Source organism: Athene noctua, unplaced genomic scaffold, assembly GCF_965140245.1.
Source record: "Athene noctua unplaced genomic scaffold, bAthNoc1.hap1.1 HAP1_HAP1_scaffold_31, whole genome shotgun sequence".
NCBI classification, from domain to species: domain Eukaryota; kingdom Metazoa; phylum Chordata; class Aves; order Strigiformes; family Strigidae; genus Athene; species Athene noctua.
The window spans coordinates 297,315-315,115 of record NW_027437536.1 but is presented as its reverse complement, the minus strand read 5'-3'; the positions used below and the strand labels follow the sequence as shown (position 1 = coordinate 315,115).

The window sequence follows — 17,801 nt, the reverse complement described above, 5'->3', positions numbered from 1 at the left end:
TGGAAATGGTGTATACAAGATACAGCTAAGGTAGGAGTGGGTGGGGTAGCCACTCTCCATGAGCAAGTGGCAACTACCCCCACAAAGGATCGAGAAATAAACCCTGATGTTACACCTGAACTGGAATCCCCAGTACAATGGGAAAGGCTTTACATCAACTAGAACCCTCTGCAGAGGAACATGTCTGCTTCACTGAGGGATCAGCGAAGTACACAGGAGGGAAAAGGTTTTGGAAAGCAGTAGCTTATCACCCTCCTTCAGGAAAATTTTTAGAAAGCACAGGAGAAGGACAAAGCAGTCAGTATGCTCAATTGTGTATGTTATCATTTTAATCAGATTGCAAATTGGGAAAACAGATTCTTATCCCTTGCAGAAACAATAGCAAACATATTCGATCTCCGCAACTGCTGGGTCTGCGGGAGCCCAGGCGGATTGGAGGATTGGCCTTGGACAGCCCAGCCGGTGTCACCTAAATGGGGGATCAGCACACGAAGTGATGTAAATGAGACAACGGGATTTTGGACTGACGACAGCGACCCTTGGCGATTGCACTTTCCTGGAAAGGGTCTTTACTGTCTCAGTCGGACAAGAGAACACGGGGTTCAGATGGGGAAAAGTGTTTGTGAATGGACCTTGTCTCCAGGTTTTGATTGTTGGACTCCTAATTGTCCTCCCTATGATTGTTTCAAATATCGGGGCAGATGGAATCAAACACTTGTTAAACTTACTAATGGTAGTTGGGCAAGGTGTTCTACCACAATTACAAGCAAGATTTTGAAGGTTGTAAAGCAGTAGGATGGGATGGCTATTTTGACCATCTATTTTTAAGCTGTCCCAGAGATAACTCTACAAGTAAGACTCATGTTGTCCATGATTATCAGTGGAAGTGGCAACATCAAAATGGCACTCGAGTTCACTTCAGCGAGTTCTGGTCCAAAGCTAACAAAACATCTTGGGGATGCGATTGTAAAGGGAAGTCCCATGTGGGAGCTTGGAGCTGCACCTGTTGTGATTCTTACGGTGAAGCAACTGTGGTCGGAGGACCACTAGGCCCGGGAAGCACATTATATTTTGACCCACCAATTGATGACGAAACCTGGGAAGGCCCCTTTGCCAATGGAGCTTGGGCTTTAAAGGGACATTATTGGATTTGTGGCCAACCTGCTTATCGGAGGTTACTCCCAAATTGGTCAGGAATATGGTGTATAGGATATATCAGACCCCTGATCTTTTTACTATCACAAGATCAGGGAAAGGGGCTTGGAGTCAAAGTGTATGAAGATTTGGTTAGGGAAAAACAGTTCATGGACACTTCCCTAACTAAGGGGAGTGCACAAAAATGGGGACAAGATGAATGGCCACCTGAAAGAATTATAGAATATTATGGACCAGCCTCTTGGGATCCCAACAAAATAGTGGCGGGTGCCGGAGAACCCATCTATAATTTGAATCAGATAATTCGGTTACAAGCTGTCTTAGAAATAATAACTAACCAAACAGCTACAGCTCTTGACCTTCTGGCTGACCAATCCACTCAAATGAGGAGTGCAGTCTCTCAGCATCGTATGGTCTTAGATTACCTGTTGGCAGAAGAAGGTGGAGTCTGTGGGAAATTAAATGAATCCAAATGTTGTTTGCAAATTAAGGATAATGGAAAGGTAGTAAAACAAGTAACTCTAGAGATGAAAAAATTAGCTCATGTACCGATCCAAAGATGGAAGGGCTGGGACCTGGATCCATTTTCATGGCTGCCGGGGGGCCCTTGGATCAAACGTGTCCTTTTCTTTTTCCTATGTGCTGTTGCTAGCTTAGTGTTTATTCCTTGCTTCATTCCTTGCTTCATTCCTTGCGGTATACAGTTGATTAGGCACGCAGTAATGGAAATGCAATTTGTAGTTACACCTGATGGGAGATCCTCAACTGATGAACGAAAACTAATGTCACTGAGCACAGAAATGGTCTGGGAGCCATGATTCACCTATAGGTCCAAGGGCTGAATGAAGTGCTAAGGCTTGGACAACAAGCCCAAGCCAGAGTTGACCTATAGATGAATCCTGTCTATTTTATAACTGATAACCATTGTGCTAACAGGTATTATACTGAGTTATAGCCACCCGCCTGTGCTGACGTAAAAAGTGCTCAAGTATTGAAATGCTGCAGCCTGAACAACAGGCCCCGAGCTGAAGCTGCTACCTTAGCATGTGGTCATTAATAAAGTACGTAAACTCGCTGGTGAGAGATGCAGCTGCGACAAAATATAATCAGTAGCGAGGAGAGAACACATCCAACTTTCCTTTCTCAGCCTTGTTCAAGAACCCAGGTTTTTGGCCTTGTCAGAAACTCCCTTGGTTTCCCCCGCCCCGAGCCCTGGCTAGGCTTTGGGTGGAATCCAACAGGAGAATGAAACCAGAAATTTTCTACTCAAAACAAAGGTGCCAGCTCTTCTGGCCTGTCGATCTCTGGTATCTAAGGCTGGGCCCGTTGCAGCGACTCTGGAGGCCTCAGCTCCGGGCGGAGGCACCGCGTAGGATTTCCCCCTGCCCGGGCCAGACTCTGCAAACCCTCGCTGGAACCGGGGCTGCCCGCGGGGCTGGGGGATGATAATATATGCAAGTGGGGATGTATTTTTCTTAATCTCTATTCTCTCTCTCGTGTAGTGATGATTTCATGCATTACACTGTGTTCTCCTGTTTGCTGCTTTAAGTGCACTCTTCTGCCTTTTCTTACTGCACGTTTTCTGTATTACACTCTTACATTACTTGGTTATCACCAGTAAAATACGCCTGCTCTTTTCACTCTGGTGTCTGAGTTTAACTGGTATCCTTAATCAGCAAAACAGGGGGGATCTCCTCAAGCAACGCCCATCCCTGTCCTGCATCCCCAGGGGCCACGTCAGCATCCCCCTCAAACTCCCCTCGTAGCCCCCCTACAACCCCCAAACCCACCTTGTATGCCCCCTACACCCCCCAACACCACCTTATCTCTCTCCCCAGGCCAGCCACAGCTCCAGCTCCATGATACCTGGGGCCTCCTCCCCGGGGGATAACAGCCCCCACACCCCTGGCTCGGGGATCGAGCAGAGCTCCCGCGATTGGGTGACCACCGACATCGAGGTGAAGGTCCGTGACACCTACCCGGACAGTCAGGCGGTGGGACAGATCGGCGTCATCCGCAGCGTCATGGTGAGACCCCCCCGCCCCGGTTCGGGGGGTGCTTTTGGGGCAGGGAGGGAGTAACACACATGGTGATGCTGATTTCCCCCCCCTTTTTTCTGTTTCTGTAGGGTGGGATGTGCTCTGTCTACCTGAAGGACAGCAAGAAGGTGGTGAGCATCTCCAGCGAGCACCTGGAGCCCGTCACCCCCACCACGTACGACAAGGTAGGGCCACCCCACCAGCCCCCCCCTTTATCCTGGGCCCTCACCACTCCCCCCCCCCCAACCCCTGCTCCTTTGGGGACCTTCTAGATCCCCTCAGGTGCTACCCCAGCCCCTCTGGGACCCTGCCAGCACCCCTGGGACCCCCCACCAGCCCCCTCAAGGCCCACTCTCCCCCCCATCTGCCCCCCCCTCAGGTGAAGGTGACCCTGGGGGAGGACCGTGAAGGCACCGGGATCCTGCTCCGCATTGACGGGGAGGACGGGATCGTCCTCATGGATTTAGACGACGATATCACGATCATCAGCCTCCGCCTCCTCGGCAAACTGATGGAAGACTGAAGAGGGCTTCCTGTGGCACCCACCTCCTGCTGCCCCCCGTTCTCTTTGTGTCCCGTTGTTCTCTTTCTATACACACCCGTTTTTTCCCCCTGCTCAGTGTTGCTGGTTGTAACGAGGTTTAGTTGTCAATAAACGCCTGTGGGTGCAGCACCCCCTCTTGTGTGCTGCCTTCTGAGGGGGGCTGTGAAGCGGGGGGGGGGGTTGAACCAGGGCCCCGCGCCCCCCAGGGCTGGGGAAAGGGCGGTTAAATGCCCCCCCGGGGCCGAGAGAGGGTTGCAGCGGGACCCCCGGGGGTGGGGGGTGCTGAGCCGGGACCCCACTGCGGGGCGGGGGGAGAGTGAAGCGGCTTCAGCGCCGGCCGCGCTCATGCTCTGCCCTTACACCCCGCCTCCGCTTCCGCCGCCTCCTCCCATTGGCTCTGCTGCCGCCGGGCCCGCCTTCCCGCCGCTGCCATTGGCCAGCATCCGCGCCGCCATTGGTGGTCGGCCCTCAGTCCACGCCCCTCCCGCCCCGCCGCCGCTCATTGGCTGGAAGCGGAGGGAGGGGATTGGCTGCGGCGGCCGCGCGTGCGCCCTGTGGCGCGTGGTACGGGAAGATGGCGGCGGCCTGTGAGTTCCGCGGCGCCCTGGGAGCCCGCCGGGCCGGGCCGGGCCGGGCCGCCAGCGGCACCGGCGGTACCGAGGCGGTGCTGCGGGAGCGGCTGCGGCGGCAGCAGGTGGGGCCGCGAGGGGGCTGAACCTGGGCCTGAGGGGACGGGCGGGCGGGAAGGGGGGGCACGGGGCTCCGCGGGTGTCCCCAGCGGTGCCCACCTGTCCCCGGGCTTCTCTGGGCGCCCCGCGCCTGGGCCTGTCTGTCCTCGGGGGTCCCCCGCCCTCCCCGGGAGGCGCCGGCGGTCTCTGACTGGCGCTGGGTGTTCCCAGAGCTCCCCGGCTGTCGCTGGCCATCCTCGGCCACCTCTAGGCCTCCGGGGCTGTTCCCGGGGCCCTCTGGCTGTCCCTGGCCCCCCTCGGCCCCGCCAGCACTCCCTGCCTGTCCCCGAGTGTCTCTGGGGCTCTCTGGGCGTCCCTGAGCATCCTCAGACATCCCTGGGGGTCCCTAAAGGTCGCTGGGGCTCTCGGGGTGTCCCTGACCATGCCCAGAGCTCCCTGGGGGTCCCCAGGTGTCCCCAGAAGTTCTGGACTGTCCCCGGGCTCCGCGGATGCCCCTTGCTATCCTCGACCCTCCCCAACTGTCCCCAAGCCCCTCCTCCCGGTGTGTGCCCCCCCCCCCCGTGTCCCCTCGCTACACAGGTGACAGAGGGACCCCTGGGACACCCCGCGGGCCTGGAGGAGGATGAGGAGGAAGAGCACAGCCCCCTCCAACCGCGGCAGCCCGAGTTTTTGTGGAGTTTGCGGGGCTGTTCTCGAGGCAGGGGGCCCTCTGCGCCGCGGCGATGGAGAGCGCCGGGCCTTTGCTGAATGCCGTGCCGGCAGCGGGAGGGAAGCCGGGCGCCCCTCGAGTCCCGGCGGTGCCAAACCCACCCCGGCAAAGAGTCAGAGGAAACGCTTGGCTGTCGGCAAACCATTTACTGGGGGATCACTGCGAAAACCGGTGCCGAGAGCGTGTGGCACAGCACATCCTGGGGCATCCCTGGCTGCGCTCTTCTCTCCCGGCGTGGAGCCGGGTGTTGCTGGTCGGGGTGGCTGAAGGTGAGGAAGAGGAGGGTCTCTGGGCAGCTCTTCTCTGCCGGGGGGTTTGCCAGGGTTGCCGCGGTGGCTCAGCAGGGATGTGGGTGTTCCTGGCTCTGTGCCGGGAGGAGTGTGCCAGGCACAGTGGGGGAGTCCCCGTCTGTCCCCTGGGGCCCATCCTTGGGGACAGGGATGGCGCTTGGTGGCTTGGGGTTGCGCCGCGTCACCGGAGCGTCCTGCGGGGAGAAGGATGGGGGGGGTGAGCGGCACCGTTACAGAGGCTCTCAGATAAACAACAACCACCAACAATAAAAAATTATTAACACCATTAACTAGCTCTCGGTGAATCACAGGTGCGGATGTCTGTGAGAGGAGAGCAGATCGACTTTCTGGGGTCTAAGGGCAACCCCAAACGCTCTCTCGCTCACCTGACAAGTGAGGGCTCTCACCCTCGAGGACCTGCTCAGGGCAGCGTCCCGACCCAGGGCCCCTCGAGGAGTTTCCTTGGGCAGCGTCCCGACCCCAGGGGAGAGGCCTCGACCGCAGCTGCTGCTCCAGGGGACGAGCTCCAAAGGGCTCCCAGGGGACTCCATTTATAGCCAGGTGACTCTGACCTGTAGCCAACAGCGGCTCCCGTTAGCCAAAGGCCCCAGTTACCGCCAAGCCCCGAGAACAGGCAGCCAGGAGCTGCTACGCTTCAGCAGCCAAGAAGCTGCTTTCACTGGGGGGGAACCTGCCACAGGCCCCCATGGGTGGCATCCCCACCCCTTGGACCCTGAGCATCCCGGGATTCTGGGCACTCGCGGTACGGGGGCACCAGGGACCCCCAGCACCCATGTAATGGTGGCACCAGGGACCCCGAGCATCCAGGGCCCCAAAGCACGGGGGGACGCAAAGTCCCCAAGCACCCGGTGTCCCCGAGCACCCACGCCCAGGAGCCCCCCCACGGCTGTACCTCGGCGTGGGACGAGGTGTTCGCTCTGCCAGGCAGGTTCTGCTCCACGCCGCTCCCGGCGACCACGCTGCCATCGGGGCGGCCACGCTGTTCCCGGCTGCCGGGGGCCCCCGGCACCGTGGAGTTACCGGCCGCGCGCGTTGCCCTGGGCTGGCGCTGATGCTGGGAGCGCCCGGTGCCGTGGCGGGTGGGGACGGGGGCTGGGCAGACGTCCCGTGGGCTCGTGCCGCTGCCGTACCCGCTCGGATCCGCCAGGCTGAGCCTGTCCAGCGGGGTGGTGGCCTTCTGGGTGCTGCGCGGGCTGGCGGGGATGAAGGCGCCTTCCTCCGTGCCAGGGAAGAGCTGAGCCGCGCTGCATCCTTACGGGATGCCCTCCAGTCCTTGTGGCAGAGCTGGCGATACTGGGTGGCCTCAAAGCGGGACTTCACCTGCTGCAGGGAGATGAAGGGAGGCTGGAGGGCGGCGCTGGGTGTGATCCTCTCCTGCGAGTCCTGCGTGAGCGTCGTCTTGAGCAGCGGCACCGTCCCACACAGTCACAGTGCTCGCCCAGGGCTTCCTGGCTGGAGTCAGACGCCAGGCGGACGAGCCCCGGCACCAGCTGATCCAGCGAGGAGCAGACGTACCTTTTCCTGGCAGGACAGGCTTTTACCCGTCCTGTTAGCCGATCGGTTCTCACTGACATGTCAGAGTACCCAATTTTGGTTTGGCATTTCCGTGGAATTTCCTTTCAGGAAGGTGGCTGGAGGTCTTTTTCCACTGGGAGCCTTAATTCGTACAGAAGCATATTGTTTACAAAGTTTACATCCTTCACAGATTCTTTTGGCTGCTGCATAAATTCCCAGGGCAGCCCAGAGTCGTTGAGTCCGGAGCGCTAAGCTCTCCGGCCCCCCATGAGTTTTTTCGTGATGCCATCGTGTAATCGGTAATAAATTCCTTTTGGGGAGAAGCGGCTTGTTACTGAGCATCCATTGTTCTCCTTGGGGCTGGGCTCCAAGCCGGATCCACCGCTCCTTTTCTCCATCAGGGAGGTCTTCATAGAGCTTATCTATATCCAGACGTTTGGATACATCAGCCCTGAGCCCCCGATCCGGCCGGGCCGGGGGGGTGACGCCAGAGCGAGCTTAATGCCCCTCCAGACCCAACGGCCCCAGCGCTAACGCCCTCCCCCAGAGAGGGCAGGGTGTGGGGGGAGCGGAACCTTGGGGCTGAGCACCCGCTTTCTGGGGGGGCCCTGAGGCGCGAGGGTGGGGTCCCCGAGGGGTGGCGGGCTCTGCGCCCCAGAATTGGGGTGTCCCGCCCTACTGCCGGGGGTACCGGCCCCCGTGGCGGAGGAGGGAGGAGCAGACCCTTCCCCTCCCTGCCCCAAACAGGCTGGGGCACGGGAACACCCCGATCCCGTCAGCCGGCCGGGAACGTCTCTGCCCCGGCCGGGTTTGGGCTCTGTTCCCTTCTCCGTAGCCCAAAAGTCCCAGCTGTGCTGCCCCCGGGGGGGATTCGCCTGTCCGGGAACGTCAGGAGAAATGGGTTTGTTCTGTGCCAGCGTCACGCCGGGATGAAGCCCAGCGGCACCTACAAGCAGCTCCGGGGCTGGCGACACCCCGAGACCCCAAACCGAGGCCGGAGTTTTCCCGCTGGGTCTCTGGGGCCTCCCGGCCCCGCGCGGCTCCTGCCCTCGCCCCGATCGCTGCCCCCTTCCTCGCGGCTCCGCACGCCCTCGGCAGGGCCGGCCCAGCCCCCGGGGCCGGGGGTTTAGTCCCCAGGTCAGTTAAGCTCAGCTCCGCGCCCACAGAGAGCGGAACAGAAACAGCAAAAGGCTTTTGAACAGGATCCGCGGGGGCGAGGAGCCGGGAAGAGAAAACCCGCCGGGGGCTTGGACGCGGCGGCGTTTCGGCAGCAAAACGTTTGAAATAATCTCACCCCAAACCCCGCCGGGAATGCCAAACGCTCCCCCCCCGCAATGAAACTGAAATTACCCCTTTTCGCAGCCAGCCCGGGTCAGCCAACGACGCAGCGACGCTGCTCGGTTCCTCTCGGCATCGCTCCTCGGAGCTGCGTCCCGCGGGGCTGTTACTGGTAGGAAACAGATGAAAATCTCTCTTTTTTAATGATTTCTTATACATGACCGAGATCCTAGAAATAAGCAATCAATGGCCATCGTGATTCCGCAGAAGAGACTCGGAATCAGTAAACTGCCGTGAGGCTGCAGGTGCTCCGCTAGTCTGAAGTCACAGAGCCACGCTGTGCTGCTCGTTCGTCCCCTGCACAGCCCGAGCACGGCTGGCCAAAAACCCCGCCCAGGTAATCCTGGGTGAGGACGGACGGGTGGACACCTTTCCTTTAGGCATGCTTAAGCTGATTATACTATTTTAACTGAGACAGGCACAAGAAATGGGTGACAATCCAAGCGTCTGGCTTTAATGCTTTTAAAGGTTCTAAGATTAACTTCTCAGAAATGGGAAATGTTAAACGGAACATCGAGGAACGGTTGCGGGAGACAGACCAAGAAAAGAGGGTTGTTTGAAGCCGGGTGACTTGATGGCCCTGAAACGGCCCAACAGACCGTGTGATCAGGGGCAGAGCCACAGACAAGAAAGGACTCGCTGCCTGGTGGGGATTTCTGGGCATTTTTGATCACTGACAGAATAGAGCATTGAAACGTCAAGGGAACTGCGGTGGACTTTGTACGATGTGATGGTTTAGAGTCCCGATGTAAGGAGGAGCAGGGACTGATCAGCTCGTAGGTCAGCTCGTAGTGGGGCGGGTTGATGCTGCTCTGGTCGGTGCAAAAGACGTTTCCATCCGAAGCGTCTGGGAATGAAAAGGTTCAAAGGCGTCGGGGATTTCAAGGGTGCTGACGAGAGCCCGGAGGCCAAGGGCAGCTCAACGTGAGCGCCGGTCCCTGGTTTATCCGGGCTCTGAACGAAGTGTTGGGAAGCGAAGGCTTTGCCCTCGGGATATTCGGGGTGAGGCGGCAGCTGGAGTCCAGGTAAGTGCAGAACACGTGCGTGATGATCTGGAAGCAGAAAAACAAACCTCGCTTTAGCGTCCTTAGAAATACAGCAGCTTCCTTGCCATAATCGTGGCTGTCCGTGACAGTTTTGGCGAGTGCAACGCTGGCTCAGCCCCGGTGTGTTCAGGAGCCCGAGGCAGTTTGACGCTTAAAGCGGAGATTCCAGCGGGCCGGCACGCCACGGCCGTGCAGGCAGGTTTGTTTTGTCCAGCAGCGAAACAGCCCCAGTCACAAGGCGATAAACTGAGGCTGCGCGTCAGCAGCTCGGTTCCCCCAGCAGCAACTTTATCCCGGCACCCTGCAGAATTTGGCCAAGGCACGGCTTTAGCAGATTTCGGCCACGAACTCCAAGCAAACTGTTTTAGCGACGGGTCCTGCGCTGCCTGCGAGGCTTCGGCTCAGAAGGGCAGCTGGAATCCAGTGACAGCAAATCCCTCCTTGTCCCTCACGAAAGGCCAAACAAAAATCACTGGAAAAACCTGAGCTGGCCACAGGTCTTATTAAGAATGCCAAAATTTTGAGATAAAGTGGTAAAATGAGGAAACCACGCTGCAGCCTGCTGTTGGTGGCTTAACCCTTCCCGGGGAGGTCTCAACATTTTCTGTGGGCAACATCACCCAGTGATCTGTAATCTGGTACTTGCTGGGCTCGTTCTATACAACGGGGTCTGTTTCACAGAAAACACAAAAGAGTTCCTCTGGGCTGAATGGCCAAAGTCTCCAGAAATCTGGGAGATGCGCCTGGGAAAGCAGAGCGTTGTATTGCCTGCAGGGTGAGCGACAAAAGGGCGAAATTCCATTTTTTCTTATTCTTACAGTGATTGTCTCGAGTCACTGAATGTCAGAACTTCATGGCAAGTGTTTCTTTTCATCTGTTGGGTCAGAACTTCTGTCCCAGGATTGCTGGAAGTTTCACTCCGGGGTGCCCTCCTCTCTCTCTTCATCTCTGAACACTTGGAGCTGCTCACCCCGCTGTGGGGCAAGACACCGAGAGCTGCTCCGTGGCCAGTCACTGTCAAATATTCCATCATCTTCACAAACTGAAAATCAACCCCTGTGTCACGACTGGTTTTGTACAACTGCAGCTTCAGCAACTGACTCTCGTAATACCTTTGTCAGCAAAGCTGTGAAGCTCTGACGGTCACACCTCCTGTTATATTCATATTAATTAAAAACACCAACCCGCCGCGTTTTATATTTCAAATCCAAAACTAAAGGCTGTGGGCGGCAGGGGGGAGGAAATACAACATCCCCAGCCCCTCCCCGCAGCCGCCACTGCCACGATTTGGCCAGAAAAGCGCTTGGAAAACGGCAAAAATCCCCAACGAAACGAACACACACACACAGAGGGAAAAAAAAAAAAAAAATTGAGTTAAACCTGCATGTGGGACATCGACAGCGTCTGATCGTTCCGCGGCGGTGACGGGGTGCGGGGGTTTGGGGGTGGGGGCTGCGGGGAGCGTTCTGTACAGCGGGGCCTCCGGCTGCTTTACTAGTAGAATAAAAAATGGGAATTTTCCAATTATTTGGGGTTTTTTGTGAAGGTTGGGAAACGGTGAGATCCCGGCGGGGGGCTCCCCCATGGGAACCGCCCTCACCCCCCGCACCGCCCCCCAATTAAAAACGCGGCGCTGCTAACGAAGTCGGCGCCGAACTGGGCCCGGGGGCAGCCGCCTCTTTCCCTGGAGGTTTTTACCAAAACTGGAGGAGTTGTTGGGGTTTTACCAAAATTGGAGGGTTTGGTTGGGGTTTTATAACCAAAATTGGAAGATTTGGCTGTGGGGAATTTTTACGAAAATTGGAGGGGTGTGGTTGGGTTTTTTACCTGAATTGGAGGGTTTGATTGGGGATTTTTTACCAAAACTAGAGGGTGGTTGGGGGGGAGGGGAAGCAAAGTTGAAGGGGTTTGGTTTTTCCAAAAACTGGAGGAGTTTGGGGCTTTTTTTTTTTTCTCTACCAAAATTGACAGGTTTGGTTTGTGTTTGTTTTTTTTTTTTTAACCGAAATTGGAGAGTTGTAGGAGTTCTTTTACCAAAATTGGATGTTTTGGGTTTTTTACCAAAACTGGAGGGGTTTGTGTGGTTGGCAGGATCGCCCTCCTGCCTCGTTAGCAATTTTATTAATATTTTTTAACGCATTAAACGTGGGGGGGTGGCGTTTCCCCCCTCCTCCCACTTTGGGGACCTCCCCGGGACTTGGGTGGGGCGGGCCCAATCCTGCCCCCCCGGGAGCCGAGATGGGGAGAAACCCTCCAAAAACGGCTCTCGGGAGGGGTGGGGGTGCGGGCGTTAGGTGACATGGGGCTCTCCCCTCGCTTTTGGGGTGCCCCCCGCCAGCACTAATTAGCGCTTCCCTGGTCTGTGGTAATTAGCGATGGACTGGGGGGTAACTGGGCGCACTTGGCTGAGGTTAGGGGGCGATACTGGGGGCACTGTGCTGGGCTTATGGGGGATGCTGGGAGGATTTAGAGGAATACTGGTGAAAGCGGGCAGAGCTGGCTGCAGGGTGTGTCTGTGGGGGGGTTACTGGGAGCACTGGGGGGCACGGGGTGGGGGACAGCGGGAGCTGCCGAAGCACACTGGGGGCACTGGGAGCGCCAGCGAAGCTGAACCGGGCCGTCAGACTGGCCGGGCCCCGGGCACCGGCTGCTCTGGGGGCGGGTCCCTCGGGGGGTGTCGGGGCACACGCGGGGGGGGCCCGGCCGGGTGTGGGGGTCACACCGGGCCGCACCCCCCGCCCCTCCCCGGAGCGGCAGAAGGCGGAGGAGAAGGCGCAGCGCGGCGGGAACGCGGTGGGAGAGGCGGCGGCTTGTAACCGGCTCGGCGAGAGTCCGGCCAGCCGCGGTGAGTCCCCGCGGCCCCCCCGCAGCCCCCCCCCGCTCTTAACCCCCCCGGCTGCCGCCAGGACGCTGCGAGGAGGCTTCGGAGGGGCAGCGGCAGGAGCTGCGGCTGCTGGAGGGCGCCGGCCACGGCTTGGGCTGCGCCCCGGCTCCCCGCACGATCCGCGAGCGCCGGGCCGAGCCGGAGCGCTACGAGGCGGCGCTGGCGGTGGGGCTCGGGGACTTGGGGGGCACCGAAACGCTGCCGGGGGGCGCTCGGCTCGCTTTTCGCCCCCTCCCCAGCCCCGCCGGCGACAGCTGGAGCCGGCGCGGTCCCTCCGGGCTGACACGGGGCGAGGAGCCGGGGCTGCCCTCGGCCGGGCGGGCACGTTCATCGCCGCCAGCCGCTCGCCGCAGGAGGGGGCGGCCGCTGGAGCGCTGCGCCAAGCCCAAGGGGCTGTTCGCACCCTTCGGCCACCGCGGAGGAAAAAGCGGAAGGTGAGGCCGCACCGGGGCGGGGGCACCTCGGTCCCCCCCTGCCCCGGGGGAACGTCGGCAGCTCCCGGCGGGTTTTCGGAGCCGCAGGAAGCGTGGCACGGCGGCACAGAACGGAGCTGAGGAGCCGCTTGTGCCTCGCCTTGGGTTGGGGCTGCGCTCGCTTGGAGGACCCGGCTAAATGCGAGCGCTGCCTCAAAAAAAGCATTTTCCTCTCGCGGTGAGGGCGGGCGGCGAGGGGGGTGTGGGGCAAACCCGGCCGCGACGGCGGCTCCGTTTGCGGGCAGGGTCGGCTCCACGAGGATCGGTACCGCGGTACTTCAGCCCGGGGCGCATCCAGCCGCGGGAGGGCGAACACTCCGCGGCTCTGCGGGGCCTGGCCCGGGCGCGCGGCTGCGCCCGGCCTCGGAAAGGGAAGGGGCTGGAGAGCGAGTGCTGCGGCAGCACGGCCCGGGTGGGTGCTTACGGGGGCTCAGGAGCTTCGTCCCGGCCTCGGGTGAACCCGCTCTGATGGGTGTCCCCGCTGTCACCCAGGTCCTGCCGCGTTTGGGGCAGCTGGCGGCCGCCAAGCGCTCGCTGAAGCCAGCTCACTGCCCGAGGGGCTGCTCTCCCTGGGGAAAGAAAATGACACGGGATTACCGCCCTCACCGAGGCAGAGCTCATTCCTCTGAAGCACTGCAAAGCGCACAAAGAAACCAGCGACGGGGAAGAACGACGGGGAACGAGAGCAGAACCAAGACGGTGCATCACAGGAAAAAGGGGATGGCTTTTTCCCCGTTGCCGAGTTAAACTTCTTGTACACTCACGTTACACCGGCTGTCACGGGATTGCTGGAGGTTTTTTCCTGGGACGTCATTCACGCGCAGTCAAGGGCCGGGGTGACTTCGGCAAGCACATGTCAGCCTGCGAGCTGACTCAAAGCACTCTTCAATGCTGAGCATCTCACCCCCCGCTTCTCCCTGTCCCCACCACACACACCCATCCTCACAGCTGTGCACGGACACAAACGGGTGTTTGTTCCCCCTTTGTGAACATCCTGTCTATGTACAAAGGCATTATACCACAGGCAAAGTACAGGCGTATGAAAAGAACCTTCTACTGGCACTTGTTAGCTGAACCAGCTGCCAGTACGAGCCAGTGAACTGCTAAGTCAGTGCGCAGTGAGTCAAGGATACCCTTCTAAACTCCAACAGGCAGTTAAGTGTGACACGAAATAAACTCACCCAGTGAGAATAATAAGGTCCAGAAAAGTCAAAGCTTTGCCTTAAATAAAATAAGCAGTAATCGATGGTCACAGTTCTCTGCACACCTAACACAGAGGACGGAATTCCTAGGTTCCACAGAATAATTGCAACTTATTCCTTAACCCATCCCAACCACCCTCTCTCTAGAGCAGTCAGCCCTTGCAACCTTTACGATAAATTCATCGGTGTGCTTAGAACGACTTCACAGCTCACAGGGGGTTCATGCTGCAGAAACAAATGCAGCGAGGGCCTGTATCAAAAGATCAGTGGGGGGAAAAAAACCCTTCAGACACGGCGAGAAGGCCAGAATAAGTAAGACCAAGTGCCACAGAGGTGTCATTTCTAACGGGGGTTCCTCTGAACATCAGTGAGGGCTCCACTGCAGTGCCCACGCGCCCAGGGCTCCTTGTTGCTGGTGGTTCATTTCCAGACAGGTTTCCTCAGAGAGGGATGGGTAAGAAAAGGGATCTGCCGAGAGAAAAAAACAGCACACTCCTCAGATCTAAAGGTTCAAGGAGTTTCTGTGACTAAAAATTTATCCTAAGACAGCAATTTAGAAAACACCGTCAGCAAAACAGTCACTTTATTCTGAGAGGAACAACTTCTACAGTTTCTTGGGGGGACAAAAACCTCAAACCCCAAAAAAGACTTAGAGCACTTCAACACTTGCATCTATAAACTGTGTAAAGTAAGAGTAAGCTTCACTTCTTTTTTGGAACAACAAAAAGAATCCCCAAGAGCCCAAGCCCTTGGTTAGAGGAGCTGCCTTACAGAAAAATTCCCGAGTTTTTCATTTCTTTGTGCAGGTAGGCACAGATCAGCAGCCCTCCCAGAAAGAGATGGGGGACACATACACACCTTTCCTTCATGTCACCGGGCAAAGGTAAGCACCTCAGCTTTAAGTTCTGGGACTCCCACGAGGGCCCGGGCAATCTGAACCCCTCCTCACTCCTAACAGTTTCCTCTAGGACATCGCGCGAGTCTGCTAAGTATCTTAAAGTCACTTCTGATATAATTTTGGATAACAGACATAAACAATGGGAGTTTTACTAATCTGCTTTTGTTTCTTACACAGCTGAGAATATCGAGCAATCTCTTCATTGACACCAAACAGAAATTTCCACTGTGTTAACAACAATGGTCGCTGGGAAATGAAAGCAAAGCAGTAGGAGAAGAGGAATTGAATGATGACATTTTTTTGTTTCTTTTCTAAATTACTTAAGGATCCATGGTGATATTGTTTAATAATGTTAAAACACTTTGCAGCAAGAGAAGAGGCTTTGGCAACTTTGAGAAAAAGTTTCACAGGCAACATAATTAACAGTAACATTAAATACAGATCAAAAGTTCAAAGTGAATTATATGTAAAATCAAGCATGAAGCAATGCTCAATCTTCATTTTAATAGTAGTTCTGCAAAAGCAATGTCAATATATTGATCACTGTGAAATACTGATAACTACCAGCAAGTACTAGGAAACACTGCAGGGAAAAAAAAGAAATAAAAATCACAAACAAAAAGCAGCTCAATTCCACATGCTGGTTTCTGCCTTCTACAACCCCCCAAGCCACGGTGTTACTGCTGAGCTGTGATCCCATCTTTGCTAAGAAATTCCAAAAGCATTTCTGAATTTTTTGCTAAACCCCCCCTTAGGCTCCAAGACTGCCAGACTGCAGTGAACCTGATGTGCTCCGAGTAGGAAACACCTAGGATGTGCTGGAACAGAGATGCCACTGAAAAACACTGCAATAAAACTGTGAGCTGACTACAAAGTCGTCCAGAGTTGTAACTTTTGCCCCGGACAGAGGAGAACTCCTTAACGTGACAATCCAGTCATCATTCCCAGCCAGCCCCGTCCCAAGGCCTCCTCATCCACCCCCTCGACTCCGACAGAACTCCCCGAGCCCAGCCCTCCCTCCTGAGTCACGACGGAACGATCCCTTTCCCCGGCACGACTCACTCGCATCTCAGTGACCCACCCACACTCCCGAGTCGCCTTCTGGGGCAGCAAAGAGAACGAGGGACCGCTCCGTGCCAACGAAGCGCAAAAATTACAGAGAGTGCACAGCCTGGAAATGTGGAATATTTGCTTCGGTGGCTGCCATCAGCTCTACTTTCCACAGCCTTTGGATGCCGTCAGCCAGCCCATCAATACACATGAAAAACGTATATAAGGGAAGTTTTTAAAGGAACAAAATATGCCAGCGCCACTCCCGGTACCCTCTGTTCATCTGAGGATGTGTGAACGTGAGGGTGACCTCTACTCTCATGCTCACATCCCTTCTGCCCAACACAAGAAAACATCAGAGATTTCTTCAGGCGTCAGATATGAACACTGCACCTTGGAAATAACAGAAAACAGCTTATTTGGGAGCAGAGCCACGGTATCACCTGCTCTTGAGAGCAAAGCCATCCTCTGAGTGCTATTATTCGCACCCACAGAGAAGCAAAATGCCCCAGAGCCTGTTTTCAGTGTACGTCCGTACAGAAGTCTCAACTAAATAGCAAACAATATTCCTGTCTCCATTTAACTCGGGATTCTTCTGGTTTCTTAGAGACATGTGCTGCTCTAAACCAAAGCAAAGGCCATGGGCAGAGAAACGGCTGGATAGTACACCCCCTCAGCAGATGCTTTTGCTGCATCCAGACAATTTAATCCTAGACTGCGTGGCAAACAACCCACCCCCCATTCACAGAGGAAGGGGGACAGAGAAGGCAGGAAAGTCGGTACATACAACCCCACTGCAACCACAAGGAGCAGAAGCTCCAGCGCTTCTGTGAACTCACCATTCTGGCTAAGTTTTGTTGAACAAACTAGAGTAGAAATCTGGAAAAAGTCTTTGCTGATGGTGCAGCCTCCGAGGTTCTCCATGCTCTTGCCTGTTGCAGAGTGTCCCTTTTCCTCCAGTTCTATTTTAGTGGATGGCAGACTGACCTACGTCGAGGCATCCTCCAGCTTCTCGGATTCTGCCTACAGCAGTCTTTTAACTACAACATGAAACAACTTGAAAACATCTAGGAAAAAACCTTGGTAATAAGGAAATTTTATTATTGACACTGGATTTTCTTAGGTTTGCTCCGGAACCAAAGCTATCCAATGGGTCTTTAACAACGGTAATTTAGCACTAACCTGTCTGCAGATTAGAGCTGGGATGTGATAAAGGCTGCAGAAGTAACTTTTCCCAGCCATGAAAACCCACATAATACTCACTAACAAGTGCCTTTGGAATCAGAACATCCCCAGCAAAACATATTCAAGGTTTAACGGTCAACCTGCCAAACATGCAAGTTGCACAGTACTTGCTATTTAGTTGCTGGATCTAATAGAACAGTCTATAAAACATTTTTCTGTGCAATTCCATAACAGTAATTCACCAAAAGTCAGTCAGCTGAGGCAGCTACCATAGAAAGACTAAAGTATGTCAAAATTCTACCTTGTAAACTATAAGGTCCTGTTCTCCATCTCTCAAAGTTGTTCCATCATATCTCATGAGCTTCACAAATGCTAGGGCAAGTATCTTCTCAGATTTATCTTTGACTAGTACAAAAAAAAAAAAAAAAAAAAGGAAGAAAACACCACCGCATAATTAAGTATTTGATACTTATACAGACAGTCCACCTAAACCTCAAAAATATGGATAACGTGGTAACGAATGACCATAGCAAAAGATTCTCACATGGACAAAGTGTACAAGAAATACAAAGTCAAATACTTCAGTAGGGCCCCACAGCATTCTCCTGGCAAAACTGGCTGCTCGTGGCTTGGATGGGCACACGCTTTGCTGGGTAAAAACCTGGCTGGCTGGCCGGGCCCAAAGAGCTGTGGGGAAGGGAGTTAACTCCAGTTTACCACCAGTGGCGTCCCCCAGGGCTGGGTGTTGGGGCCGCTCCTGTTT

At 55.9% G+C, this 17,801-nt stretch overlaps 2 long non-coding RNA genes across 3 annotated transcripts; one reads left to right on the top strand and one right to left on the bottom strand.

The window, feature by feature from the left end:
* Positions 1-311: 311 nt before the first annotated feature.
* LOC141974109 (uncharacterized) lies at positions 312-1,915 on the bottom strand. 2 transcript variants are annotated; one of them, XR_012635685.1, is made up of 2 exons: positions 1,705-1,915; positions 312-1,603 (listed from the first exon to the last, which is right to left on the bottom strand). It is a non-coding gene; the product is annotated as an uncharacterized LOC141974109 (long non-coding RNA). The 2 variants fall into 2 exon arrangements; XR_012635686.1 differs by having other exon boundaries at positions 312-1,580.
* Positions 1,916-4,307: 2,392 nt separating this feature from the next.
* Positions 4,308-15,641, top strand: LOC141974159 (uncharacterized). The gene is made up of 3 exons (XR_012635699.1): positions 4,308-4,432; positions 14,712-14,788; positions 14,981-15,641. It is a non-coding gene; the product is annotated as an uncharacterized LOC141974159 (long non-coding RNA).
* The last annotated feature ends 2,160 nt before the right edge of the window (positions 15,642-17,801 follow it).